Source organism: Oncorhynchus nerka, linkage group LG19, assembly GCF_034236695.1.
Source record: "Oncorhynchus nerka isolate Pitt River linkage group LG19, Oner_Uvic_2.0, whole genome shotgun sequence".
In the NCBI taxonomy this organism is placed as follows: domain Eukaryota; kingdom Metazoa; phylum Chordata; class Actinopteri; order Salmoniformes; family Salmonidae; genus Oncorhynchus; species Oncorhynchus nerka.
Window position 1 is genome coordinate 48,873,510 of NC_088414.1, and position 27,636 is coordinate 48,901,145.

A 27,636-nucleotide genomic window follows, 5' to 3' on the forward strand; every position below is an offset into this window, starting at 1 on the left:
CTGATGGTTCTATTGTTCTACAGCCAACCAGACCCTGGTTCTATTGTTCTACAGCCAACCAGACCCTGGTTCTATTGTTCTACAGCCAACCAGACTGATGGTTCTATTGTTCTACAGCCAACCAGACTGATGGTTCTATTGTTCTACAGCCAACCAGACTGATGGTTCTATTGTTCTACAGCCAACCAGACCGTGGTTCTATTGTTCTACAGCCAACCAGACTGATGGTTCTATTGTTCTACAGCCAACCAGACCCTGGTTCTATTGTTCTACAGCCAACCAGACCCTGGTTCTATTGTTCTACAGCCAACCAGACCGTGGTTCTATTGTTCTACAGCCAACCAAACTGATGGATCTATTGTTCTACAGCCAACCAGACTGATGGTTCTATTGTTCTACAGCCAACCAGACCCTGGTTCTATTGTTCTACAGCCAACCAGACCCTGGTTCTATTGTTCTACAGCCAACCAGACCCTGGTTCTATTGTTCTACAGCCAACCAGACCCTGGTTCTATTGTTCTACAGCCAACCAGACCCTGCCTATAGACGGTTCACACTTCAATGAGGACATACAAAAACACTCCTGAAATAACTTAAAGAAACAGAGAAGGAAAAATAAATCAATAAAACAAGTAACCTTTTGAGAAAAGGAGGCGTGGATCTATAATCTAGACACGTGTGGGGGCAGAGAGAGGAAGGGGGTGTGCTGTGTGTTCAAGAGGTGGGTTATATAATAGAAGTGAATCAGAGGAGGAGTAAGAGAAGAAGTTGATGAAGAGTTTTAGAGGAGAGTTGAAGGAGAGAGCAGAGAGGACAGGGAGAGAGCAGAGAGGACAGGGAGAGAGCAGAGAGGACAGGGAGAGAGCAGAGAGGACAGGGAGAGAGAGAGAGGAGAGAGCAGAGAGGACAGGGAGAGAGCAGAGAGGAGGGGAGAGAGAGAGAGGAGAGAGGAGAGAGCATAGAGGACAGGGAGAGAGAGAGAGCAGAGAGGAGAGGGAGAGAGCAGAGAGGACAGGGAGAGAGCAGAGAGGACAGGGAGAGAGAGAACAGAGAGGAGAGAGAGAGCAGAGAGGAGAGGGAGAGAGCAGAGAGGAGAGGGGAGAGAGCAGAGAGGACAGGGAGAGAGCAGAGAGGAGAGGGGAGAGAGAGAGGAGAGAGCAGAGAGGACAGGGAGAGAGCAGAGAGGAGAGGGGAGAGAGAGAGCAGAGAGGAGAGAGCAGAGAGGAGAGGGGGGGCAGAGAGGAGAGGGAGAGAGCAGAGAGGAGAGAGCAGAGAGGAGAGGGGAGAGCAGAGAGGAGAGAGGGGAGCAGAGAGGAGAGGGAGAGAGCAGAGAGGACAGGGAGAGAGAGAGAGAGCAGAGAGGAGAGGGGAGATGGAGAGAACAGAGAGGATAGGGGAGATGGAGAGAGCAGAGAGGGGAGAGGAGATGGAGAGGGGAGATTTAGAGAGCAGAGAGGACAGGGAGAGAGCAGAGAGGAGAGAGGAGAGGGGAGAGGACATGGAGAGAACAGAGAGCAGAGAGGACAGGGAGAGAGCAGAGAGGAGAGAGGAGAGAGCAGAGAGGACAGGGAGAGAGCAGAGAGGAGAGGGCAGAGAGCAGAGAGGACAGTGAGAGAGCAGAGAGGACAGGGAGAGAGCAGAGAGGACAGGGAGAGAGCAGAGAGGACAGGGAGAGAGCAGAGAGGAGAGGGAGAGAGGAGAGAGGAGAGAGCAGAGAGGACAGGGAGAGAGCAGAGAGGACAGGGAGAGAGAGGGAGGAGAGAGGACAGGGAGAGAGAGAGAGCAGAGAGGAGAGGGGAGATGGAGAGAACAGAGAGGATAGGGGAGATGGAGAGAGCAGAGAGGGGAGAGGAGGTGGAGAGGGGAGATGGAGAGAGCAGAGAGGACAGGGAGAGAGCAGAGGAGAGAGGAGAGGGGAGAGGACATGGAGAGAACAGAGAGCAGAGAGGACAGGGAGAGAGCAGAGAGGAGAGAGGACATGGAGAGAACAGAGAGGAGAGAGGGTATGGAGAGAGCAGAGAGGAGAGAGGACATGGAGAGAGCAGAGAGGGAGATGGAGGGGAGAGAGAGGGAGGTGGAGGGGAGAGAGAGAGAGGTGGAGGGGAGAGAGAGAGAGGTGGAGGGAGATGGGATTGGAGAGAGTGGTAGATGGAGGGAAGAGAGAGAGATGGAGGGAGATGGAGTGGAGAGAGAGGGAGATGGAGGGAAGAGATGGAGATGGAGTGGAGAGAGTGGTAGATGAGGAAGAGGGGGAGATGGAGGGGAGAGAGAGAGAGATGGGGAAGATGGGGAGATGAGGAAGAGGTGGAGATGAGGAAGAGGTGGGAGATGGAGGGAGAGAGAGGGAGGTGAGGAAGAGGGGGAGATGGAGGGAAGAGAGAGGGAGATGAGGAAGATGGGGAGATGATTGGAAGAGGTGGAGATGAGGAAGAGGTGGGAGATGGAGGAAGAGAGAGGGAGGTGGAGGAAAGATGGAGATGGATGGAGGGTAGATGAGGAAGAGGGAGATGGAGGGGAGAGGGGAGATGGAAGATGGGGAGAGAAGAGGGAGATGAGGAAGAGGGGGAGATGGAGGGAAGAGAGAGGGAGATGAGGAAGAGGGGAGATGGAGGGGGAGAGAGGGAGATGAGGAAGATGGGGAAGATGGGGAGATGAGGAAGAGGTGGAGATGGAGGGAAGAGAGAGAGAGATGGGGAAGATGGGGAGATGGAGAGGAAGAGAGTGGAGATGAGGAAGATGGAGGGGGAGATGGAGTGGAGAGAGTGGTAGATGAGGAAGAGGGGGAGATGGAGGGGGGATGGAGAGAGAGAGATGGGGAAGATGGGGAGATGAGGAAGAGGTGGAGATGAGGAAGAGGGGGAGATGGAGTGGAGAGAGTGGTAGATGAGGAAGAGGGGGAGATGGAGGGAGAGAGAGAGAGATGGGGAAGATGGGGAGATGAGGAAGAGGTGGAGATGAGGAAGAGGGGGAGATGGAGGGAAGAGAGTGGTAGATGAGGAAGAGGGGGAGATGGAGGGGAGAGAGAGAGAGATGGGGAAGATGGGGAGATGAGGAAGAGGTGGAGATGAGGAAGAGGTGGGAGATGGAGGGAAGAGAGAGGGAGGTGAGGAAGAGGGGGGAGATGGAGGGAAGAGAGAGGGAGATGAGGACGAGGGGAGATGAGGAAGAGGAGGGAGATGAAGAAGAGAGGGAGGTGAGGAAGAGGGGGGAGATGAGGAAGAGGGGGGATCAGTTAGATGGAACACACACACACTACACAACAAGGGTTGAATCAGTTACCATGGGAACAGAGCTAGTTAAATACAGTTCTCAGGGTGTTTCTTTGTTAAATGACCTCACTCAGGACTTTAAAGAACAACACAGACAGACGCCACATTTGCACCATGAGGGAAAATATATCTGGGTATAATTTTTACGATAAAGATTGGTACGTTGTTAAGCACCCCAATAACATAACACCTCCTCCTCCATGCTTCACGGTGGGATATACACATGCGGAGATCATCGATAAAGATTGGTACGTTGTTAAGTTAGACTACAGTGGGTTTCAACAGGACTGTATACTGTATTTACAGTGGGTTTCAACAGGACTGTATACTGTATTTACAGTGGGTTTCAACAGGACTGTATACTGTATTTACAGTGGGTTTCAACAGGACTGTATACTGTATTTACAGTGGGTTTCAACAGGACTGTATACTGTATTTACAGTGGGTTTCAACAGGACTGTATACTGTATTTACAGTGGGTTTCAACAGGACTGTATACTGTATTTACAGTGGGTTTCAACAGGACTGTATACTGTATTTACAGTGGGTTTCAACAGGACTGTATACTGTATTTACAGTGGGTTTCAACAGGACTGTATACTGTATTTACAGTGGGTTTCAACAGGACTGTATACTGTATTTACAGTGGGTTTCAACAGGACTGTATACTGTATTTACAGTGGGTTTCAACAGGACTGTATACTGTATTTACAGTGGGTTTCAACAGGACTGTATACTGTATTTACAGTGGGTTTCAACAGGACTGTATACTGTATTTACAGTGGGTTTCAACAGGACTGTATACTGTATTTACAGTGGGTTTCAACAGGACTGTATACTGTATTTACAGTGGGGTGAAAGGTCATACATCCTTGATGAAGTTGAACAAAAATTACTGTATGAAATGTAATACATCAAATAACTGCTATATTGTATGTTCACATTTATTTAGTATATTCTATTAGTCGTAAATAAATTGCTTAGAGAAGTAGATTTTGTTTAACAAGTACTGTTAAACACATTTAATGATGTACTCCTCTGTTTTCAATACCTCACATTGTGAGAATAACGGTATTGAGACTTTTAAAAACCAATCATGAGTTGGAGAACACAGTTAGGTGGGCTCTCAGATCATTCCTTCATACAGAATCCTTCCAGGTCTTTCATATCCTTCGCCTGCGCTTATGGACTGCCCACATCATCCCAAACCACAGGAACTGTGGAAGAGAGGGAGAGGGAGATGGAGGGAAGAGAGAGGCAGATGGAGGGGAGAGAGAGGGAGATGGAGGGGAGAGAGAGGGAGATGAGAGGGAGATGGAGGGAAGAGAGAGGGAGATGGAGGGAGAGAGAGATGGAGGGAGATGGATGGGGAGAGAGAGGGAGATGGAGGAGGAGGGAGATGGAGAGAGAGGGAGATGGAGGGGAGAGAGAGGGAGATGGAGGGGAGAGAGAGGGAGATGGAGGGAAGAGAGAGGGAGATGGAGGGAAGAGAGAGGGAGATGGAGGGGAGAGAGAGGGAGATGGAGGGGAGAGAGAGGGAGATGGAGGGAAGAGAGAGGCAGATGGAGGGGAGAGAGAGGGAGATGGAGGGAGAGAGAGGGAGGGAGATGGAGGGAGAGAGGTGGAGGGAGAGAGAGAGGGAGATGGAGGGGAGAGAGGGAGGGAGATGGAGGGAGAGAGAGGGAGGGAGATGGAGGGGAGGGGAGAGAGAGAGGTGGAGGGAGAGGGAGGGAGAGAGGGAGATGGAGGAGAGGGAGATGGAGGGGAGAGAGAGATGGAGATGGAGAGGGAGGATAGGGAGATGGGGGTGAGAGGGAGGGGAGAGAGTGGGAGATGGAGGTGAGAGGGAGGGGAGAGAGAGGGAGATGGAGGGGAGATGGAGGTGAGAGGGAGGGGAGAGAGAGGGAGATGGAGAGAGAGAGGCAGATGGAGGGAGAGAGAGGCAGATGGAGGGTAGAGAGAGGCAGATGGAGGGTAGAGAGAGGCAGATGGAGGGGAGATGGAGGGAGAGAGAGAGGGAGATGGAGAGAGGGAGGATGGAGAGAGAGGGAGATGGGAGAGAGAGGCAGATGGAGGGAGAGAGAGGCAGATGGAGGGGAGAGAGAGGCAGATGGAGAGGGAGAGAGAGGGAGATGGAGGGGAGAGAGGCAGATGGAGAGGGAGGGAGATGGAGGGAGAGAGAGAGAGGTGGAGGGAAGAGAGAGAGGGAGATGGAGGGAGAGAGATGAGAGAGAGAGGCAGAGGGAGGGAGATGGAGGGGAGAGAGAGGGAGATGGAGGGGGGAGGATAGGGAGATGGAGGTGAGATGGAGGGGAGAGAGAGGGAGATGGAGGGGAGGATAGGGAGATGGAGGTGAGATGGAGGGGAGGAGAGGGAGATGGAGGTGAGAGGGAGGAGGAGAGATGGAGGGAGATGGAGGGAGATGGAGGTGAGAGGGAGGGGAGAGAGAGAGAGGGAGATGGAGAGAGAGAGGGAGATGGAGGTGAGAGATAGGGAGATGGAGGGGAGAGAGAGGGAGATGGAGGGAGAGAGAGGGAGATGGAGGGAGAGAGAGGAAAGGAAGAGGATAAGTTCATTAGAGTTACAGTAACTGCAACTCAGATTGAAGCCCAAATAAATGCTTCACAGACACATCTCAACATCAACTTTTCAGAGGACTGTGTTAAACAGACCTTCATGGTCAAATTGCTGCAAAGAAACCACTACTAAAGGACACCAATAAGAAGAAGAGACTTTGGCCAAGAAACACGAGCAATGGACATTAGACCGGTGGAAATATGTCCTTCGCTCTGGAGTCCAAATTGGAGATTTTTGGTTCCAACCCCTGTTTCTTTGTGAGACGTGGTGTGGGTGAACGGATGATCTCCGCATGTGTATATCCCACCGTGAAGCATGGAGGAGGAGGTGTTATGTTATTGGGGTGCTTAACAACGTACCAATCTTTATCGTAAAAATTATACCCAGATATATTTTCCCTCATGGTGCAAATGTTGCGTCTGTCTGTGTTGTTCTTTAAAGTCCTGAGTGAGGTCATTTAACAAAGAAACACCCTGAGAACTGTATTTAACTAGCTCTGTTCCCATGGTAACTGATTCAACCCTTGTTGTGTAGTGTGTGTGTGTTCCATCTAACTGATCCCCCCTCTTCCTCATCTCCCCCCTCTTCCTCATCTCCCTCCTCTTCCTCATCTCCCTCTCTTCTTCATCTCCCTCCTCTTCCTCATCTCCCCTCGTCCTCATCTCCCCTCTCTCTCCCCTCCATCTCCCCCCTCTTCCTCACCTCCCTCTCTCTCCCCTCCATCTCCCTCTCTTCTTCATCTCCCTCCTCTTCCTCATCTCCCCTCGTCCTCATCTCCCTCTCTCTCCCCTCCATCTCCCCCCTCTTCCTCACCTCCCTCTCTCTCCCCTCCATCTCCCTCTCTTCTTCATCTCTCTCCTCTTCCTCATCTCCCCTCGTCCTCATCTCCCTCTCTCTCCCCTCCATCTCCCTCTCTTTTCCCTCCATCTCCCTCTCTCTTCCCTTCATCTGTGGCGGTTCTCATGAGAGCCTTATCCTCTTCCTCTTCCTGTGACGGTCCTCATGAGAGCCTTCATCATTGCGCATGATGGTTTTTGCGACTTGAAGAAACTTTACAAGTTCTTGCATTTTGCATGTCTTAAAGTAATGATGGACTGTCGTTTCTCTTTGCTTATTTGAGCTGTTCTTGCCATAATATGGACTTGGTCTTTTGCCAAATAGGGATATCTCCTCTATACAACCCCTCCCTTGTCACAACACAACTGATTGACTCAAACACATTAAGAAGGAAAGAAATTCCACAAGTTAACGTTTACCAAGGCACACCTGTTAATTTAAATGCATTCCAGGTGACTACCTCATGAAGCTGGTTGAGAGAATGCCAAGCGTGTTCAAAGCTGTCATCAAAGCAAAGGGTAGTTGCTTGGAAAAATCTCAAATATGTAATATATGTTGATTTGTTTAACACTTTCATTGTTACTACATGGTTCCATATGTGTTATTTCATAGTTTTGATGTCTTCACTATTATTCTACAATGTAGAAAATAGTAAAAAATGAAGAAAACCCTTGAATGAGTAGGTGTTCTAAAACCCTTGAATGACTAGGTGTTCTAAAACCCTGGAATGAGTAGGTGTTCTAAAACCCTTGAATGAGTAGGTGTTCTAAAACCCTGGAATGAGTAGGTGTTCTAAAACCCTGGAATGAGTAGGTGTTCTAAAACCCTGGAATGAGTAGGTGTTCTAAAACCCTGGAATGACTAGGTGTTCTAAAACCCTGGAATGAGTAGGTGTTCTAAAACCCTTGAATGACTAGGTGTTCTAAAACCCTTGAATGACTAGGTGTTCTAAAACCCTTGAATGACTAGGTGTTCTAAAACCCTGGAATGACTAGGTGTTCTAAAACCCTGGAATGACTAGGTGTTCTAAAACCCTGGAATGAGTAGGTGTTCTAAAACCCTTGAATGAGTAGGTGTTCTAAAACCCTGGAATGAGTAGGTGTTCTAAAACCCTTGAATGAGTAGGTGTTCTAAAACCCTGGAATGAGTAGGTGTTCTAAAACCATTGAATGACTAGGTGTTCTAAAACCCTTGAATGACTAGGTGTTCTAAAACCCTTGAATGAGTAGGTGTTCTAAAACCATTGAATGAGTAGGTGTTCTAAAACCCTGGAATGAGTAGGTGTTCTAAAACCATTGAATGAGTAGGTGTTCAAAAAACCCTGGAATGACTAGGTGTTCTAAAACCCTGGAATGACTAGGTGTTCTAAAACCCTTGAATGACTAGGTGTTCTAAAACCCTGGAATGACTAGGTGTTCTAAAACCCTGGAATGACTAGGTGTTCTAAAACCCTTGAATGACTAGGTGTTCTAAAACCCTTGAATGACTAGGTGTTCTAAAACCCCTGAATGACTAGGTGTTCTAAAACCCTGGAATGAGTAGGTGTTCTAAAACCCTTGAATGAGTAGGTGTTCTAAAACCCTGGAATGAGTAGGTGTTCTAAAACCCTGGAATGAGTAGGTGTTCTAAAACCCTGGAATGAGTAGGTGTTCTAAAACCCTGGAATGAGTAGGTGTTCTAAAACCCTGGAATGAGTAGGTGTTCTAAAACCCTTGAATGAGTAGGTGTTCTAAAACCCTGGAATGAGTAGGTGTTCTAAAACCCTGGAATGACTAGGTGTTCTAAAACCCTGGAATGAGTAGGTGTTCTAAAACCCTTGAATGACTAGGTGTTCTAAAACCCTTGAATGACTAGGTGTTCTAAAACCCTGGAATGACTAGGTGTTCTAAAACCCTGGAATGACTAGGTGTTCTAAAACCCTGGAATGAGTAGGTGTTCTAAAACCCTTGAATGAGTAGGTGTTCTAAAACCCTGGAATGAGTAGGTGTTCTAAAACCCTTGAATGAGTAGGTGTTCTAAAACCCTGGAATGAGTAGGTGTTCTAAAACCATTGAATGACTAGGTGTTCTAAAACCCTTGAATGACTAGGTGTTCTAAAACCCTTGAATGAGTAGGTGTTCTAAAACCATTGAATGAGTAGGTGTTCTAAAACCCTGGAATGAGTAGGTGTTCTAAAACCATTGAATGAGTAGGTGTTCAAAAAACCCTGGAATGACTAGGTGTTCTAAAACCCTGGAATGACTAGGTGTTCTAAAACCCTTGAATGACTAGGTGTTCTAAAACCCTTGAATGACTAGGTGTTCTAAAACCCTTGAATGAGTAGGTGTTCTAAAACCCTTGAATGAGTAGGTGTTCTAAAACCCTTGAATGAGTAGGTGTTCTAAAACCCTGGAATGAGTAGGTGTTCTAAAACCCTTGAATGAGTAGGTGTTCTAAAACCCTTGAATGAGTAGGTGTTCTAAAACCCTTGAATGAGTAGGTGTTCTAAAACCCTTGAACGACTAGGTGTTCTAAAACCCTGGAATGAGTAGGTGTTCTAAAACCCTTGAACGGTAGTGTAGAAGTTAAACAAAATTCCAATTCCTATTCCAAATTATTCTCAATGAGTATTAGAATTGGACGTTCAGTGTACCGGAATTAATTGACTGGAATGAAAAATGAATTAACCTCAACCCTGCTAATAATTGTCTTTACCAAACAGGTAAAAAGGTTCTTGACTGAGTGTCTGTAAAAAAAAACATGGCTGAATGAGGACAACACCCCACAAAGCCGTTTTGCTTACCTTGGCTGAGGTCTCGAACCAACCCACGAAGCCATTGTCTTTACAGAACTGGTCCATCAGTGGCGATGCTCTGTCCAATAGCCAATAGGACAGTGGCGATGCTCTGTCCAATAGATGGTAGGTATATAAATACCTGTATGACTCTAAAAGTCTAAGCCTGGGGGATTCTACTAAACTAACATACGGTATTGTTAAAAGTCTAAGGGAATTCTACTAAACTAGCATACGGTATTGTTAAAGTCTAAGGGGATTCTACTAAACTAGCATACGGTATTGTTAAAAGTCTAAGGGTATTTTACTAAACTAGCATACGGTATTGTTAAAAGTCTAAGGGGATTTTACTAAACTAACATACGGTATTGTTAAAAGTCTAAGGGAATTCTACTAAACTAGCATACGGTATTGTTAAAAGTCTAAGGGGATTTTACTAAACTAACATACAGTATTGTTAAAAGTCTAAGGGGATTCTACTAAACTAACATACGGTATTGTTAAAGTCTAAGGGGATTCTACTAAACTAGCATACGGAATTGTTTTAAGAAGGAAGGTCACACCATGGGTAATTTAAAAAAAATATTTTGAATTTTATTTAATTTTTTTAAAATCACCAATTAATGCATGTAGAGCGGAATTAGGCCGATACCCGCTAATTATCAAAATATAGAAAAGAGATGTTAAATTCTTCCACCACAGAGACAAACCATGAGATATAAACCATAAACCATACAGAGAGATAAACCATGAGAGATAAACCATGAGAGATAAACCATAAACCATACAGAGAGATAAACCATGAGAGATAAACCATGAGAGATAAACCATGAGAGATAAACCATGAACCATACAGAGAGATAAACCATGAGAGATAAACCATAAACCATACAGAGAGATAAACCATGAGAGATAAACCATGAGAGATAAACCATAAACCATACAGAGAGATAAACTACTCGGTCTACATTTACATTTACATTTAAGTCATTTAGCAGACGCTCTTATCCAGAGCGACTTACAAATTGGCACAATCATGCAATCATCACAAGCACTACTCACCCTCAACATTGGACACAAGCATCAGGAAATCCTTCCCTTCCTCATCATCACCACCCGTAAACAAAGTCATCCTCTGCCTCCCGTGGCTCCATCCCCACCATCTCCTGGTCGAGGATTTTTCATTTTAATTTAAAAAATGTTAACCTTTATTTAACAAGGCAAGTCTGTTAAAACCTCTTACAGGTACCCCCCTACTTTTTTTCAATTTCCGCCTGAAGACATACTCAAATCTAACTAGCTCAGGCTCAGAACCAAGGATATGCATATTCTTGATTTCATTTGAAAGAAAACACTCTGAAGTTTGTGTAAATGTGAATTGAATGTAGGAGAATACAACACAATAGATCTGGTTTAGATAATACAATGAAAAAACCATATGTTTTTAAATTTTTTATTGTTGTATCATCATCTTTAAAATGAACAAGACACAACAAACATTCAGATAGGATGATGGGGACAATTTCAGTGAAAGACATAAGAGGGCAACAGTACTTGTGCAAAGTTTCAGAATAATAACTTCCAAAATGAGTGTGCTACATGACATTTATCATGAAGTCACCCAGGTGTCCCACACAAGTAGCCCAAATGTACAAAATAACACTTTCAATATTTGGAAGACCCTCAGTCCTCTACACAATATTGTGCTGCTGATGCCAGGTGCCATAGCAGTCTCTTTCTGCTGTAAAACAGAGGGTCACCAAGCATGTGGTGCAGGTGATGGGGGACTTCATTTAGCAAAGAACACAGCGACGCCTCCATGCTGTGCCCTTTTGGCCCTGAGGCACATCCATGCTGTGCCCTTTTGGCCCTGAGGCACATCCATGCCCGCAGAAATACATTTGGGCAGATGAACACCACTTGTGGCAGGAGCTGGATGAACCAGCTTCAGTGGTGGATGGACACCTTGGCACTGGGGGCTCCCATTCGGAGTCAGTGTCACTGTGAAAGAAAATGTTCAGTTAGAATAGTTTCACATATGAGCCCTGTATCAACAGGTATAATAAACAGACATATATAGAGTACAGGGAACATAAGGTTGAATATATTATTATAGACTTGCTAGATCTACTGTCTCATTTATATTATGACAGACCAGCTAGATCTACTGTCTATTTTATATTATGGCATTTCAGCTAGATGTACTGTCTCTATTATATTATGACAGACCAGCTAGATCTACTGTCTTTATTATATTACAACAGACCAGCTGTATCTACTGTCTGCATTTCACTTTGGCCATTGTTGTGGGCCTGCCCTCCCCTCAACAGCCTCAAATAGGCTATTTCATATTTTATATTATTAATTTCAAACAACTGCATTAGCATGAGAAAAACTTACCAAAACGATGTCCTCTCCGTTCCTCCATTTGGGAATCGCTAAAGGAATCGTTCTCCAACAATCTCTGTCTCATTTTCCCGATCAATTTCTTCTAAAATTGTGTGTACATCTGTATATCTAGACTTAGATTTAGCTTTCCCTGACTTAGTCGCCATTCATACTGATTGATATATAAACAGCTGAATATGCGCTTTACCAAAACAATGCTCTGTGCAACATGCGTTGCTCCTTCTGGTATGAATCGTCAATGGCGAATTACCTTCTTTATGCCGGAGTTTACGACAAGGGTTGGTCTTCCAACACATAAACATTACATATTGCCGTTTACCTCAGCTCTATTTATGTAGTGATCACCGTGTTCTGTGCTCAGAGAGGTTAATGCAACCGCTGTGTCAGATTTCAAAAAAGCTTTACGGAAAAAGCAAACCATGCAATAATCTGAGTACGGCGCTCAGAGACCCAACCAGCCTAAAAGATATCCGCCATATTGTGCAGTCAACAGAAGTCAGAAATAACATTATAAATATTCACTTACCTTTGATGATCTTCATCAGAATGCACTCCCGGGAATCCCAGTTCCACAATAAACGTTTGTTTTGTTCGATAATGTCCATAATTTATGTCCAAATAGCTTCTTTTGTTAGCGAGTTTGGTTAACAAATCAAACCTCACAAAGCGCGTTCACTAGTTGCAGACTAAATGTCAAAAAGTTTCGTTACAGTCCGTAGAAACATGTCAAACGATGTATAGAATCAATCTTTAGGATGTTTTTAACATAAATCTTCAATAATGTTCCAACTGGAGAATTCCTTTGTCTGTAGAATTTTAATGGAACAGAGCTCGCTCTCACGTGAACGAGCGTCACCAGCACTTGGCTCTCTGGCAGACCTCTGACTCATTCCCCTCTCATTCCCCCCTCCTTCACAGTAGAAGCACAGTAGAAGCATCAAACAATGTTCTAAAGACTGTTGACATCTAGTGGAAGCCTCCTTGGGAAGTACAAAATGACCAATATCCCACTGTATCTTCAATAGGGAATGAGTTGAAAAACGACCAACCTCAGATTTCCCACTTCCCGGTTGGATTTTTTCTCAGTTTTTTGACTGTTATACTCACAGACATCATTCAAACAGTTTTGGAAACGTCAGAGTGTTTTCTATCCAAATATACTAATAATATGCATATATTAGCAACTGGGACTGAGTAGCAGGCAGTTGACTCTGGGCACCTCTGGGCACCTTATTCATCCAAGCTACTCAATACTGCGAATCAGAAAGTACCAGTGACTTGCTCAACACGGAAGTGGTCAGATGATGTGGATGCTACACTGCAGGACTGTTTTGCAGGACAGACTGGAATATGTTCCGGGATTCATCCAATGGCATTGAGGAGTACACCACCTCAGTCACCGGCTTCATCAATAAGTGCATCGATGACGTTGCGTGGATATCCCAATTAGAAGCCATGAATAACAGGCAAAATCTGCACCGAGCTAAAGGCTAGAGCTTCCCCTTTCAAGGAGCAAGACACTAATCCGGATGCTTATAAGAAATCCCGCTATGCCCTCAGACGGACAGGCAAAGCGTCAATACAGGACTAAGATTGAATCCTACACCGGCTCCGACGCTCGTTGGATGTGGCAGGGCTTCAAACTACAGAGAGAAACCCAACCGCGAGCTTCCCAGTGACGCGAGCCTAGCAGACGAGCTAAATGCCTTTTGTGCTCGCTTCGAGGCTGAATGAATCAAATTTCAATCAAATGTATTTATAAAGCCCTTTTGACATCAGCCAATGTTACTAAGTATTTATAAAGACCTTCTCACATCAGCTGATATCTCAAAGTGCTGTACAGAAACCCAGCCTAAAACCCCAAACAGCAAGCAATGCAGATGTAGAAGCACGGTGGCTTGGAAAAACTCCCTACAAAGGCAAGAAACCTAGAAGAAACCGAGGAAGAAACCTAGAGAGGAACCAGGATCTGAGGGGTGGCCAGTCCTTTTCTGACTGTGCCGAAATTATAACAGTACATGGCCAAGATGTTCAAAGATTCATAGATGACCAGCACTGTCAAATAATAATACAATTCACAGTGGTTGTAGAGGGTGCAACAGGTCAGCACCTCATGAGTAAATGTTTCATAGCCGAGCATTCATAGTTAGAGACAGCAGGTGCGGTAGAGAGAGAGAGTCAAAAACAGCAGGTCCGGAACAAGGTAGCACATCCAGTGAACAGGTCAGGGTTCCATAGCCGCAGGCAGAACAGTTGAAACTGGATCAGCAGCATGACCAGGTGGACTGGGGACAGCAAGGAGTCTTCAGGCCAGGTAGTCCTAAGGCATGGTCCTAGGGCTCAGGTCCTCTGGGAGGGAAGGGAGAGATGACTAGAGGGAGCATACTTCTTAAATTCACACAGGACACCGGATAAGACAGGAGAAATACTCCAGATATAACAGACTGACCCTAGCCCCCCGACATAAACTATTGCATCATAAATACTGGGGGCTGATACAGGAAAACTCTGAAACATCCATGAGAGCACCAGCTGTTCCGGATGACTGTGTGATCACGCTCTTTGTAGCCGATGTGAGCGAGACCTTTAAACAGGTTAACATTCACAAAGCCGCGGGGCCAGATGGATTACCAGGATTACCTGGAAAGTGTCTTCGCTGGCATTTTTAACCTCTCCTTGACCGAGTTTGTAATACCCACATGTTTCAAGCAGACCACCACAGTCCCTGTGCCCAAGAAAGCAAAGGTAACCTGCCTAAATGATTACTGCCCCGTAGCACTCACGTCGGTAGCCATGAAGTGCTTTGAAAGGCTGATCATGGCTCACATCAACACCATTATCCCAGACACCCTAGCCCCACTCCAATTCGCATACCTCCCCAACAGATCTACAGATGATGCTATGATCTATTGCACTCCACACTGCCCTTTCACACCTGGACGAAAGGAAGACCTATGTGAGAATGCTGTTCATTGACCACAGCTCAGCGTTCAACACCATAGTGCCCACAAAGGTCATCACTAAGCTAAGGACCCTGGGATTAAACCCCTCCATCTGCAACTGTATCCTGGACTGCCTGACGGGCTGAGCCCCAGGTGGTAAGGGTAGGTAACAAGGCATCTGCTTCGCTGGCCCTCAACACAGGGTCCCTCAGGGGTGCTTAGTCCCCTCCTGTACTCCCTGTTCACCCACGACTGCGTGGTCAAGCATGACTCCAACACCATCATTAAGTTTGCTGACGACACAGCGGTGGAAGGCCTGATCACCGACAACGATGAGGCAGCCTATAGGGAGGAGGTCAGAGAACTGGCAGTGTGGTGCAAGGATAACAACCTCTCCCTCAATGTGAACAAGACAAAGAAGATGATCGTGGACTATAGGAAAAGGAGGGCCGAGCACACCCCCATTAACATCGACCGTGCTGTACTGGAGCGGGTCGAGAGTTTCAAGTTACTTGGTGTCACACACACCAAGACAGTTGTGAAGGCACTACAATGCCTTTTCCTCCCCAGGAGACTGAAAAGATTTGGCATTGGTCCCCAGATCGTCAAAACGTTATACAGCTGCACCATCGAGAGCATCTTGACCGGTTGCATCAATGCCTGGTATAGCAACTGCTCGGCCTCCGACCGTAAGCAACTACAGAGGGTAATGTGTACAGCGCAGTACATCACTGGGGCCAAGCTTCCTGCCATCCAGGACCTATATACGAGGCGGTGTCAGAAGAAGTCCCTAAAAATTGTCAAAGACTCCAGTCACCCAAGTCATAGACTGTTCTCTCTGCTACTGCAGGGCAAGCAGTATCAATGACACCAGCGCTTTAAGTCTAGGTCCAAAATGTACTTTTTATAGAATTTTTTACTTTACTTTATTCAGTAAATATTTTCTTAACTCTATTTCTTGAACTGGTTAAGGGTTAGTTAAGGACTTTTAAGTAAGGGTTAGTTAAGGACTTTTAAGTAAGGGTTAGTTAAGGACTTTTAAGTAAGGGTTAGTTAAGGACTTTTAGCATATCACGGTTGTGTTCGGCTCATGTGACAAACAATTTTTGATTTGCTCCGTTCCAGCCATTATTATGAGCCGTCCTCCCCACAGCAGCCACCACTGATATCCCATGTGTCCTATCTGTGCTTGGAGTTCAAAACATTTAACCCAAACTAAGCTACCAGTGGTTTAAAAGTCTTACTGAAACATGTTCTCAGAATGTTATTTAATTACCTTCAAATAACCTATCATTTCCGTTCTCAGAATATTAATTAAACAACCCAGGACAATTTCAGGGAACCATCGTAAAACGATCTCAGAACCTCCCTGGAACCATAGTAAAACATTCTGAGAACCTCCCTGGAATCATAGTAAAACATTCTGAGAACCTCCCTGGAACCATAGTAAAACATTCTGAGAACCTCCCTGGAATCATAGTAAAACATTCTGAGAACCTCCCTGGAATCATAGTAAAACATTCTGAGAACCTCCCTGGAATCATAGTAAAACATTCTGAGAACCTCCCTGGAATCATAGTAAAACATTCTGAGAACCTCCCTGGAATCATAGTAAAACATTCTGAGAACCTCCCTGGAATCATAGTAAAACATTCTGAGAACCTCCCTGGAACCATAGTTAAACGTTCTCAGAACCTCCCTGGAACCATAGTTAAACGTTCTCAGAACCTCCCTGGAACCATTGTAAAATGTTCTCAGAACCTCCCTGGAACCAATGTAAAACGTTCTCAGAACCTCCCTGGAACCATTGTAAAATGTTCTCAGAACCTCCCTGGAACCAATGTAAAACGTTCTCAGAACCTCCCTGGAACCAATGTAAAACGTTCTCAGAACCTCCCTGGAACCATAGTAAACCCTAAAAATGCACATTCCCAAGCAAAATGTTTACTTCTGTTCTCAGAACATTTTTTAAAAACTTTAAGTTTTACCAGTCTGGAAACATATATCTTCATTCCTTCATGAACTGGCCTTCATGAACTAGCCTTCATGAACTAGCCTCTGTCAAATGGTATATAATCAGCTTGATCCCCTCTGTCGAAGATGCTTGGACCTTCTTTTTTGATATTTTCAGTGGTATTGTTAACAAACACGCCCCCATAAAGAAAAGGATATTTAAAAACAGGTCCTGGTTCGACCGTGATCTTTCAGAGTTACTCCACCTCAAGAATTCCATTTGGCGAAAGGCTCAGCACACACATACTCAGGCTGACTGGCTCTCATTCAGGCAAATAATAAATAAGTGCACAGGCTGTCCGGGAAGGTTAGTTCCTTTAAGGAGCAGTTCTCTCGCTGTGGGTCTAACCCCAAGAAGTTCTTAACAGTTAATTAAAGACCTGGAGAATAAACCCTCTTCCTGACAGCTGCCCATGTCCCTTAAAGTTGATGATGTGGTTGTTACTCTTTAATCACTACTTCATTAAGTCAGGACTCAGCCATGCCTCCTTGCTCATCCAACATTTCCTCATCTCCCAAACTTTCTAATGTGACTCTCCCCGATGCTCCTCCCTCTTTTCCCCCCACCCCGCTACAGTTTCTCCCTGCAGGCGGTCACCGAGTCCGAGGTGCTAAAGGAGCTCCTTAATCTTGACCCCAAAACAATGTCTGGGTCAGATGGTTTAGACCCTTTCTTCTTTAAGGTTGCTGCCCCCTATCATCACCAAGCCTGTCTCTCCTTTCTTCTTTAAGGTTGATGCCCCCCTATCATCACCAAGCCTGTCTCTCCTGTCTCTTTTTGCTTTCTTGATGTCTGTAGTAAAACCAACTGACTGGTTTTCTTGATGTCTGTAGTTCTCTCTGGTATGCAATCTGGTTTCCGCTCAGGTTATGGATGTGTCACTGCAACTTTAAAGGTCCTCAATGACGTCACCATTGTCCTTGATTCTAAACAATGTTTTGCTGCTATTTTTATTGGCTTGGCCAAAGCTTTTGATACGGTAGTTCTGTGTTATCATGATGCTCTGGTCCTGTGTTATCACGATGCTCTGGTCCTGTGTCATCATGATGCTCTGTCCTGTGTTATCACGATGCTCTGGTCCTGTGTTATCACGATGCTCTGGTCCTGTGTCATCATGATGCTCTGGTCCTGTGTTATCACGATGCTCTGGTCCTGTGTTATCACGATGCTCTGGTCCTGTGTTATCACGATGCTCTGGTCCTGTGTTATCACGATGCTCTGGTCCTGTGTTATCATGATGCTCTGGTCCTGTGTTATCACGATGCTCCGGTCCTGTGTCATCATGATGCTCTGGTCCTGTGTTATCACGATGCTCTGGTCCTGTGTCATCATGATGCTCTGGTCCTGTGTTATCACGATGCTCTGGTCCTGTGTCATCACGATGCTCTGGTCCTGTGTTATCACGATGCTCTGGTCCTGTGTCATCATGATGCTCTGGTCCTGTGTTATCACGATGCTCTGGTCCTGTGTCATCATGATGCTCTGGTCCTGTGTCATCATGATGCTCTGGTCCTGTGTCATCACGATGCTCTGGTCCTGTGTTATCATGATGCTCTGGTCCTGTGTCATCACGATGCTCTGGTCCTGTGTCATCATGATGCTCTGGTCCTGTGTCATCATGATGCTCTGGTCCTGTGTTATCACGATGCTCTGGTCCTGTGTCATCACGATGCTCTGGTCCTGTGTCATCATGATGCTCTGGTCCTGTGTCATCACGATGCTCTGGTCCTGTGTCATCACGATGCTCTGGTCCTGTGTCATCACGATGCTCTGGTCCTGTGTTATCATGATGCTCTGGTCCTGTGTCATCATGATGCTCTGGTCCTGTGTCATCACGATGCTCTGGTCCTGTGTCATCACGATGCTCTGGTCCTGTGTCATCATGATGCTCTGGTCCTGTGTCATCACGATGCTCTGGTCCTGTGTCATCACGATGCTCTGGTCCTGTGTTATCATGATGCTCTGGTCCTGTGTCATCATGATGCTCTGGTCCTGTGTCATCACGATGCTCTGGTCCTGTGTTATCATGATGCTCTGGTCCTGTGTCATCACGATGCTCTGGTCCTGTGTCATCACGATGCTCTGGTCCTGTGACATCATGATGCTCTGGTCCTGTGTCATCATGATGCTCTGGTCCTGTGTTATCACGATGCTCTGGTCCTGTGTCATCACGATGCTCTGGTCCTGTGTCATCATGATGCTCTGGTCCTGTGTCATCACGATGCTCTGGTCCTGTGTCATCATGATGCTCTGGTCCTGTGTCATCACGATGCTCTGGTCCTGTGTCATCACGATGCTCTGGTCCTGTGTTATCACGATGCTCTGGTCCTGTGTCATCACGATGCTCTGGTCCTGTGTTATCACGATGCTCTGGTCCTGTGTCATCATGATGCTCTGGTCCTGTGTCATCACGATGCTCTGGTCCTGTGTTATCACGATGCTCTGGTCCTGTGTCATCATGATGCTCTGGTCCTATGTCATCACGATGCTCTGGTCCTGTGTTATCACGATGCTCTGGTCCTGTGTCATCACGATGCTCTGGTCCTGTGTCATCATGATGCTCTGGTCCTGTGTCATCACGATGCTCTGGTCCTGTGTCATCACGATGCTCTGGTCCTGTGTTATCATGATGCTCTGGTCCTGTGTCATCATGATGCTCTGGTCCTGTGTCATCACGATGCTCTGGTCCTGTGTTATCATGATGCTCTGGTCCTGTGTCATCACGATGCTCTGGTCCTGTGTCATCACGATGCTCTGGTCCTGTGTTATCACGATGCTCTGGTCCTGTGTCATCACGATGTTCTGGTCCTGTGTTATCACGATGCTCTGGTCCTGTGTCATCACGATGCTCTGGTCCTGTGTTATCACGATGCTCTGGTCCTGTGTCATCATGATGCTCTGGTCCTGTGTCATCACGATGCTCTGGTCCTGTGTTATCACGATGCTCTGGTCCTGTGTCATCATGATGCTCTGGTCCTATGTCATCACGATGCTCTGGTCCTGTGTTATCACGATGCTCTGGTCCTGTGTCATCACGATGCTCTGGTCCTGTGTCATCATGATGCTCTGGTCCTGTGTCATCACGATGCTCTGGTCCTGTGTCATCACGATGCTCTGGTCCTGTGTTATCATGATGCTCTGGTCCTGTGTCATCATGATGCTCTGGTCCTGTGTCATCACGATGCTCTGGTCCTGTGTTATCATGATGCTCTGGTCCTGTGTCATCACGATGCTCTGGTCCTGTGTCATCACGATGCTCTGATCCTGTGTCATCATGATGCTCTGGTCCTGTGTCATCATGATGCTCTGGTCCTGTGTTATCACGATGCTCTGGTCCTGTGTCATCACGATGCTCTGGTCCTGTGTCATCATGATGCTCTGGTCCTGTGTCATCACGATGCTCTGGTCCTGTGTCATCACGATGCTCTGGTCCTGTGTCATCACGATGCTCTGGTCCTGTGTTATCATGATGCTCTGGTCCTGTGTCATCACGATGCTCTGGTCCTGTCTCATCATGATGCTCTGGTCCTGTGTCATCACGATGCTCTGGTCCTGTGTCATCACGATGCTCTGGTCCTGTGTCATCATGATGCTCTGGTCCTGTGTCATCACGATGCTCTGGTCCTGTGTCATCACGATGCTCTGGTCCTGTGTCATCACGATGCTCTGGTCCTGTGTCATCACGATGCTCTGGTCCTGTGTTATCATGATGCTCTGGTCCTGTGTCATCACGATGCTCTGGTCCTGTGTCATCACGATGCTCTGGTCCTGTGTCATCACGATGCTCTGGTCCTGTGTCATCACGATGCTCTGGTCCTGTGTTATCACGATGCTCTGGTCCTGTGTCATCATGATGCTCTGGTCCTGTGTCATCACGATGCTCTGGTCCTGTGTTATCACGATGCTCTGGTCCTGTGTCATCACGATGCTCTGGTCCTGTGTCATCATGATGCTCTGGTCCTGTGTCATCACGATGCTCTGGTCCTGTGTCATCACGATGCTCTGGTCCTGTGTTATCACGATGCTCTGGTCCTGTGTCATCACGATGCTCTGGTCCTGTGTCATCATGATGCTCTGGTCCTGTGTCATCACGATGCTCTGGTCCTGTGTCATCACGATGCTCTGGTCCTGTGTTATCATGATGCTCTGGTCCTGTGTCATCATGATGCTCTGGTCCTGTGTCATCACGATGCTCTGGTCCTGTGTTATCATGATGCTCTGGTCCTGTGTCATCACGATGCTCTGGTCCTGTGTCATCACGATGCTCTGGTCCTGTGTCATCATGATGCTCTGGTCCTGTGTCATCATGATGCTCTGGTCCTGTGTTATCACGATGCTCTGGTCCTGTGTCATCACGATGCTCTGGTCCTGTGTTATCATGATGCTCTGGTCCTGTGTCATCACGATGCTCTGGTCCTGTGTCATCACGATGCTCTGGTCCTGTGTCATCATGATGCTCTGGTCCTGTGTCATCATGATGCTCTGGTCCTGTGTTATCACGATGCTCTGGTCCTGTGTCATCACGATGCTCTGGTCCTGTGTCATCATGATGCTCTGGTCCTGTGTCATCACGATGCTCTGGTCCTGTGTCATCACGATGCTCTGGTCCTGTGTCATCACGATGCTCTGGTCCTGTGTTATCATGATGCTCTGGTCCTGTGTCATCACGATGCTCTGGTCCTGTGTCATCACGATGCTCTGGTCCTGTGTCATCACGATGCTCTGGTCCTGTGTCATCACGATGCTCTGGTCCTGTGTCATCACGATGCTCTGGTCCTGTGTCATCATGATGCTCTGGTCCTGTGTCATCACGATGCTCTGGTCCTGTGTCATCACGATGCTCTGGTCCTGTGTCATCATGATGCTCTGGTCCTGTGTTATCACGATGCTCTGGTCCTGTGTCATCATGATGCTCTGGTCCTGTGTCATCACGATGCTCTGGTCCTGTGTCATCACGATGCTCTGGTCCTGTGTAATCATGATGCTCTGGTCCTGTGTCATCATGATGCTCTGGTCCTGTGTCATCACGATGCTCTGGTCCTGTGTCATCACGATGCTCTGGTCCTGTGTCATCATGATGCTCTGGTCCTGTGTCATCACGATGCTCTGGTCCTGTGTCATCACGATGCTCTGGTCCTGTGTTATCACGATGCTCTGGTCCTGTGTCATCACGATGCTCTGGTCCTGTGTTATCACGATGCTCTGGTCCTGTGTCATCACGATGCTCTGGTCCTGTGTCATCACGATGCTCTGGTCCTGTGTTATCACGATGCTCTGGTCCTGTGTCATCATGATGCTCTGGTCCTGTGTCATCACGATGCTCTGGTCCTGTGTTATCACGATGCTCTGGTCCTGTGTCATCACGATGCTCTGGTCCTGTGTCATCATGATGCTCTGGTCCTGTGTCATCACGATGCTCTGGTCCTGTGTCATCACGATGCTCTGGTCCTGTGTTATCATGATGCTCTGGTCCTGTGTCATCATGATGCTCTGGTCCTGTGTCATCACGATGCTCTGGTCCTGTGTTATCATGATGCTCTGGTCCTGTGTCATCACGATGCTCTGGTCCTGTGTCATCACGATGCTCTGGTCCTGTGTCATCATGATGCTCTGGTCCTGTGTCATCATGATGCTCTGGTCCTGTGTTATCGATGCTCTGGTCCTGTGATGCTCTGGTCCTGTGTCATCACGATGCTCTGGTCCTGTGTCATCACGATGCTCTGGTCCTGTGTCACGATGCTCTGGTCCTGTGTCATCACGATGCTCTGGTCCTGTGTCATCACGATGCTCTGGTCCTGTGTTATCATGATGCTCTGGTCCTGTGTCATCACGATGCTCTGGTCCTGTGTCATCACGATGCTCTGGTCCTGTGTCATCACGATGCTCTGGTCCTGTGTCATCACGATGCTGGTCCTGGTCCTGTGTCATCATGATGCTCTGGTCCTGTGTCATCACGATGCTCTGGTCCTGTGTCATCATGATGCTCTGGTCCTGTGTCATCACGATGCTCTGGTCCTGTGTCATCACGATGCTCTGGTCCTGTGTCATCACGATGCTCTGGTCCTGTGTCATCATGATGCTCTGGTCCTGTGTCATCACGATGCTCTGGTCCTGTGTCATCACGATGCTCTGGTCCTGTGTTATCATGATGCTCTGGTCCTGTGTCATCACGATGCTCTGGTCCTGTGTCATCATGATGCTCTGGTCCTGTGTCATCACGATGCTCTGGTCCCGTGTCATCATGATGCTCTGGTCCTGTGTCATCACGATGCTCTGGTCCTGTGTCATCACGATGCTCTGGTCCTGTGTTATCACGATGCTCTGGTCCTGTGTCATCACGGTGCTCTGGTCCTGTGTCATCATGATGCTCTGGTCCTGTGTCATCACGATGCTCTGGTCCTGTGTTATCACGATGCTCTGGTCCTGTGTCATCATGATGCTCTGGTCCTGTGTCATCATGATGCTCTGGTCCTGTGTCATCACGATGCTCTGGTCCTGTGTCATCATGATGCTCTGGTCCTGTGTTATCATGATGCTCTGGTCCTGTGTTATCATGATGCTCTGGTCCTGATGATTCATGATGCTCTGGTCCTGATGATTCATGATGCTCTGGTCCTGATGATTCACGATGCTCTGGTCCTGTGTCATCATGATGCTCTGGTCCTGTGTCATCACGATGCTCTGGTCCTGTGTCATCACGATGCTCTGGTCCTGTGTCATCACGATGCTCTGGTCCTGTGTCATCACGATGCTCTGGTCCTGTGTCATCATGATGCTCTGGTCCTGTGTCATCATGATGCTCTGGTCCTGTGTTATCACGATGCTCTGGTCCTGTGTTATCATGATGCTCTGGTCCTGTGTCATCATGATGCTCTGGTCCTGTGTCATCATGATGCTCTGGTCCTGTGTCATCACGATGCTCTGGTCCTGTCATCACGATGCTCTGGTCCTGTGTCATCATGATGCTCTGGTCCTGTGTCATCACGATGCTCTGGTCCTGTGTCATCATGATGCTCTGGTCCTGTGTCATCATGATGCTCTGGTCCTGTGTCATCACGATGCTCTGGTCCTGTGTTATCACGATGCTCTGGTCCTGTGTCATCATGATGCTCTGGTCCTGTGTCATCATGATGCTCTGGTCCTGTGTCATCACGATGCTCTGGTCCTGTGTCATCATGATGCTCTGGTCCTGTGTTATCATGATGCTCTGGTCCTGTGTTATCATGATGCTCTGGTCCTGATGATTCATGATGCTCTGGTCCTGATGATTCATGATGCTCTGGTCCTGATGATTCACGATGCTCTGGTCCTGTGTCATCATGATGCTCTGGTCCTGTGTCATCACGATGCTCTGGTCCTGTGTCATCACGATGCTCTGGTCCTGTGTCATCACGATGCTCTGGTCCTGTGTCATCACGATGCTCTGGTCCTGTGTCATCATGATGCTCTGGTCCTGTGTCATCATGATGCTCTGGTCCTGTGTTATCACGATGCTCTGGTCCTGTGTTATCATGATGCTCTGGTCCTGTGTCATCACGATGCTCTGGTCCTGTGTCATCATGATGCTCTGGTCCTGTGTCATCACGATGCTCTGGTCCTGTCATCACGATGCTCTGGTCCTGTGTCATCATGATGCTCTGGTCCTGTGTCATCACGATGCTCTGGTCCTGTGTCATCATGATGCTCTGGTCCTGTGTCATCACGATGCTCTGGTCCTGTGTCATCACGATGCTCTGGTCCTGTGTCATCATGATGCTCTGGTCCTGTGTCATCTGATGCTCTGGTCCTGTGTCATCACGATGCTCTGGTCCTGTGTCATCACGATGCTCTGGTCCTGTGTCATCACGATGCTCTGGTCCTGTGTCATCATGATGCTCTGGTCCTGTGTCATCATGATGCTCTGGTCCTGTGTCATCATGATGCTCTGGTCCTGTGTCATCATGATGCTCTGGTCCTGTGTCATCATGATGCTCTGGTCCTGTGTCATCATGATGCTCTGGTCCTGTGTCATCACGATGCTCTGGTCCTGTGTCACGATGCTCATGTGTCATGCTCTGGTCCTGTGTCATCATGATGCTCTGGTCCTGTGTCATCATGATGCTCTGGTCCTGTGTCATCATGATGCTCTGGTCCTGTCATCATGATGCTCTGGTCCTGTGTCATCATGATGCTCTGGTCCTGTGTCATCATGATGATGCTCTGGTCCTGTGTCATCATGATGCTCTGGTCCTGTGTCATCATGATGCTCTGGTCCTGTGTCATCACGATGCTCTGGTCCTGTGTCATCATGATGCTCTGGTCCTGTGTCATCACGATGCTCTGGTCCTGTGTCATCACGATGCTCTGGTCCTGTGTCATCACGATGCTCTGGTCCTGTGTCATCACGATGCTCTGGTCCTGTGTCATCACGATGCTCTGTCCTGTGTCATCACGATGCTCTGGTCCTGTGTTATCACGATGCTCTGGTCCTGTGTCATCACGATGCTCTGGTCCTGTGTCATCATGATGCTCTGGTCCTGTGTCATCATGATGCTCTGGTCCTGTGTTATCATGATGCTCTGGTCCTGTGTTATCATGATGCTCTGGTCCTGTGTTATCATGATGCTCTGGTCCTGTGTTATCATGATGCTCTGGTCCTGTGTCATCATGATGCTCTGGTCCTGTGTCATCACGATGCTCTGGTCCTGTGTCATCATGATGCTCTGGTCCTGTGTCATCATGATGCTCTGGTCCTGTGTCATCACGATGCTCTGGTCCTGTGTCATCATGATGCTCTGGTCCTGTGTCATCATGATGCTCTGGTCCTGTGTCATCATGATGCTCTGGTCCTGTGTCATCACGATGCTCTGGTCCTGTGTCATCACGATGCTCTGGTCCTGTGTTATCATGATGCTCTGGTCCTGTGTCATCATGATGCTCTGGTCCTGTGTTATCATGATGCTCTGGTCCTGTGTTAGCATGATGCTCTGGTCCTGTGTCATCATGATGCTCTGGTCCTGTGTTATCATGATGCTCTGGTCCTGTGTTAGCATGATGCTCTGGTCCTGTGTCATCACGATGCTCTGGTCCTGTGTCATCATGATGCTCTGGTCCTGTGTCATCATGATGCTCTGGTCCTGTGTTATCATGATGCTCTGGTCCTGTGTCATCATGATGCTCTGGTCCTGTGTTATCATGATGCTCTGGTCCTGTGTCAGCATGATGCTCTGGTCCTGTGTCATCACGATGCTCTGGTCCTGTGTCATCATGATGCTCTGGTCCTGTGTCATCATGATGCTCTGGTCCTGTGTTATCATGATGCTCTGGTCCTGTGTCATCATGATGCTCTGGTCCTGTGTCATCACGATGCTCTGGTCCTGTGTCATCATGATGCTCTGGTCCTGTGTCATCATGATGCTCTGGTCCTGTGTTATCATGATGCTCTGGTCCTGTGTCATCACGATGCTCTGGTCCTGTGTTATCATGATGCTCTGGTCCTGTGTCATCACGATGCTCTGGTCCTGTGTCATCACGATGCTCTGGTCCTGTGTCATCATGATGCTCTGGTCCTGTGTCATCACGATGCTCTGGTCCTGTGTCATCACGATGCTCTGGTCCTGTGTCATCACGATGCTCTGGTCCTGTGTTATCATGATGCTCTGGTCCTGTGTCATCATGATGCTCTGGTCCTGTGTTATCATGATGCTCTGGTCCTGTGTTAGCATGATGCTCTGGTCCTGTGTCATCATGATGCTCTAGTCCTGTGTTATCATGATGCTCTGGTCCTGTGTTAGCATGATGCTCTGGTCCTGTGTCATCACGATGCTCTGGTCCTGTGTCATCATGATGCTCTGGTCCTGTGTCATCATGATGCTCTGGTCCTGTGTTATCATGATGCTCTGGTCCTGTGTCATCATGATGCTCTGGTCCTGTGTTATCATGATGCTCTGGTCCTGTGTTAGCATGATGCTCTGGTCCTGTGTCATCACGATGCTCTGGTCCTGTGTCATCATGATGCTCTGGTCCTGTGTCATCATGATGCTCTGGTCCTGTGTTATCATGATGCTCTGGTCCTGTGTCATCATGATGCTCTGGTCCTGTGTCATCACGATGCTCTGGTCCTGTGTCATCATGATGCTCTGGTCCTGTGTCATCATGATGCTCTGGTCCTGTGTTATCATGATGCTCTGGTCCTGTGTCATCACGATGCTCTGGTCCTGTGTTATCATGATGCTCTGGTCCTGTGTCATCATGATGCTCTGGTCCTGTGTCATCACGATGCTCTGGTCCTGTGTCATCACGATGCTCTGGTCCTGTGTTATCACGATGCTCTGGTCCTGTGTTATCATGATGCTCTGGTCCTGTGTCATCATGATGCTCTGGTCCTGTGTTATCATGATGCTCTGGTCCTGTGTTATCATGATGCTCTGGTCCTGTGTTATCATGATGCTCTGGTCCTGTGTCATCACGATGCTCTGGTCCTGTGTTATCACGATGCTCTGGTCCTGTGTCATCATGATGCTCTGGTCCTGTGTCATCACGATGCTCTGGTCCTGTGTTATCACGATGCTCTGGTCCTGTGTTATCATGATGCTCTGGTCCTGTGTTATCACGATGCTCTCACGATCTCTGGTCCTGTGTTATCACGATGCTCTGGTCCTGTGTTATCTGTGTTATCATGATGCTCTGGTCCTGTGTTATCATGATGCTCTGGTCCTGTGTTATCATGATGCTCTGGTCCTGTGTTATCATGATGCTCTGGTCCTGTGTTATCATGATGCTCTGGTCCTGTGTTATCATGATGCTCTGGTCCTGTGTTATCATGATGCTCTGGTC